Below are 3,547 nucleotides of genomic sequence, written 5' to 3'. Positions count from 1 at the left end.
CAAGATAGGGGATAGTGGAACATAGCGATTCAGAGCAAGGGACACATCTTACCTCAAAAATAACAAGTGCTGGTGGTGCACTCTGGAATGAAATGACTTTTGGGCCACCAATATGTTTAGATGGCTGTTCTCCATTTACTTCTGTGTTACAGTGAGTTGTATGCTTACTGGGAAGAGGCATGCACAGTTTAAGATTGGTCCATGTGGAAAGTACAGACTGGCTTACGGTTATGTGCATGGTACAGATAGGTTACTTCTACATAAACCATCTGCAGGGTCAGCCCCTTTTGGCTGGCTGACTCTGCCCCCCTGCAGCTGCATGTTGGGGGCTGTTATCCACCTCCTGGTCTCCTGCCTCCGAGATGGATTCAAGGACACTGCAGCACAGGGTTGCTCATCTTATCAGTTCATGTCCTGTGTTAGCAAGAAATCCTTCCACAATTCCCTCTTTTTCTTTTGAGCAATGCAGGCTTGATCCCCAACTTCACACAGGCTGTGTTCAGCACAGGAGTAAATAGTACAGCTACAAATCAATAATACCAAAATCAGAAAGAGAATGAACCTGTTAGAGCTTTGCTAGTAGCATTAGTTTGGCAAGCTAACAACCCAAGCTTGGCTAACAATCCCAAAAGCTTTTCCAGCAAGCTACAGCAAGTCATGTGTTCAAAAGACCAAACGGTCCAGATGATCATCACAGTCACAGGAGAGTGCAGGTGTGCCACATCCTCGTTGGCTCTGTGTGGCAACCGATGTCGTAGAACTGCAGGTGTGTCAGTTGTCCAATATTCCCTCTCATACTCCCATTGTTCTGGATTCACTCTATAATTCTCAGGAATCTTGATGTTTCAACCACACTCCTTTGCTATGAGCTGCATCTGTCTATTGTGCTTAAGAGCTACTAATTTCTGTACATGATACAAAGATATGGCCTGGATGTTGCTTTCAGGCTTTCTATTGGGCCTAATTCCCACAATTCTTCTATTTGTTTATAAAAGGCAGTGTTTCTCATCTTTTTGCAGGGCCCTTGCAAAAATGCAATAAGCACAGAGCCATCTTTCCCAGTAAGTGGCTTTGGCCCTTGTAACAAAACCTAAACTGATCTCTATTTTGCTGTTGTCCATTCAGTAAAACAGAATTGCTGAAAGCTCATGAAAATATCCAAATTCATTAAGCATGATCAAAGCCTTATGACCTATGCACACACAACCATTATCTCGGTACTCCTTTCAAATTCTTGCCACAATATCTGCCATCTGAGCCAGACTTTCTGCTCACTGCAAGAAAACAGGCTGGTCATAACAAGCTGCCTTCCATCAAAAAGCCTGTGAACATAAATGAACGAACACACAGACAAATACAAAAGCAGCTGCAAACATATTCATTCCCTAGGCTAACAATCCACTGGCCTGGGCTGTATGATGTGATTCTCTGCATGATGTGACTAGAGAAATCTCAAAAAAAAAAAAAGTCTTCTTCTTCTTTCCTTTCTGTCCCTTCTCTTTCTCCCCTTTTTTTTTTTTTGTTTGGGTTTTTTGTTTCCTTTTTTTGTTTGTTTGTTTTACACAATCCTAGTGCTACCTAAACATACAGAAAATCCTAAGGAAAATATCCTACAATATCCCTACACCCTAAAATCCTACAATTGTCATATTACAAACTCTTAGCCTTAACTATATTATCAACTGAAAAATCTATCAACTGAAGGAATCTTAAGGAAAAGCCAAGAAAATCCAAGAAATAACACCATGGTATTCAGAGACAAAAAAGGAACCTTAGAATCAGCACAGCAGAAATAAGCATTAACCTGCACAGTTACAAAACAATTTCTTACCATAATATTCCATTATAACAGCTGCCAATCACTGAACAGACTCCATTGGAATTACCTAAGTCTCACTGCACTGCTGAAATGATCCTGAAACTGTAGTACAGTTAATAACAACTGAACATCTTATCCAGTCAACTCTAAAATATATTACAAAGCTAAAAACATTAGCAGGGGTTTAGTTCACAAAATAGTGACCACAAATGCACTGTCCCTTTAAGAACAAAATGCTTCTCACTAGGAGATAAAAGGCAGAGCCTGCAAGGAGATGAGAAGGATGGGAGGGGAATGGGCTCTGCTGAGCTCTGTCAGGCAGGGGGAGGCAAGTGGGGGTGGGGGGAGACGCATTTGTGCAGATTCGCTGCTTCTGTCTTGGCCCTCTGCTTTCCCAGCCCCCATTCTTTACAGCTTCCAGCTGCTAGCCCTCTGCCACTGTCCCCGCTGCCTCTCAGGGCTTTTTGCTCACCACATCCTAAGTGACATAAAAATCAGACTTTTGCACAGCAAATATAACTGTTAGTGTACATGTCTCACAGAGAGAAAAAGTTTTGGAGAAGCTCGTTCATAAGTTGGTAAATCTCAGACAGAAGGCAGAATGCAAAAGTAAAGCAAAACAGGAGCTGAGTGATTTTAACAAGGCTGTTGTGCCACTGATGTGGTAATGTGGACACCTTTGCTTGGAGAAGCTTACATATGCAAATGGCCTAACCCTCAGAGACAACTCAGACTCACACAGACTCACTACTTTCCCCAACTCAGCACACTCCTGCCCCTCCCAACCCCGGGAGATGCCGAAGAAGCATGTCAGAAGTCCGACAGACCCCCCAAACTGGGCTCAGCTCTCTAACTGCTGGAGTCTTGTCAGGAAGCTCTATCAGCTGTGCATCTCGTCTGCGGGGTGTGTTCTCTTGGGGGGTGAGCTACGAGGTGTGGGGGATGGTAAGGGTGGATCTGGGACTGCTTTCCTGGAGGCTCTTGTCACTGGAGAAGGGGGCGGTGTCTGGTTCCCTGTGTGTGATGGCTTCTGCTGTCTCTTTTCCTCTGCTGTTCATCCCTCTGTCCCTTTGGGTTTATTTTCCTTTTCCTTGTGAGAGTGAAGAATCTCCGTCCTGCACTGCACCAGTTCGGCAAGACAACCCAAATGCCACCATCATTCGGTACATGGACGATATCCTGGTTGCTGCACCATCAGAGAATCAGGTAGACCAATTGGTGTCCACAATATCAGAAACCTTGAAATCAAATGGGTTTGAAACTGCAGACTCCAAAATCAAGAGGGCCACAGATGAGTTTCTTGGGAGTTGGAATCACAAAATCCTATGTGACCCCCCCACAAATAAAGATCCAATGGAACATCAAGACGCTGTATGATATGCAACAGCTGGTAGGATCCCTGCAGTGGCTTCACAATGTTGTCATGATTCCTCCAGAAGCCATGGCCCCCCTCTACAGTCTGCTGAAAGGAAGAAACCCGTGGAAAGAGAAGACCCTGACAGCAGAAGCGATGAATTGCCTTGACTTTATCAAGCGACAAGTATCATCAAGCACGCTCACCAGATGGAACCCAGATGAACCACTTGATCTGTACATACACTTCACAGAAGGAGGGGGAGTAGGAGCACCAGCCCAAAGGCCCCCTGAGAAAGCCCAACCGATTCAGTGGGTAGTTCTGGGGAAGGTGTCAGGTGCATTCTCTCCAGGGCTTGAGTGCCTTGGAAATCT

The sequence above is a fragment of the Pogoniulus pusillus genome, unplaced genomic scaffold, assembly GCF_015220805.1.
Source record: "Pogoniulus pusillus isolate bPogPus1 unplaced genomic scaffold, bPogPus1.pri scaffold_63_arrow_ctg1, whole genome shotgun sequence".
In the NCBI taxonomy this organism is placed as follows: Eukaryota; Metazoa; Chordata; class Aves; order Piciformes; family Lybiidae; genus Pogoniulus; species Pogoniulus pusillus.
Note: the sequence above shows the minus strand (reverse complement) of the source record.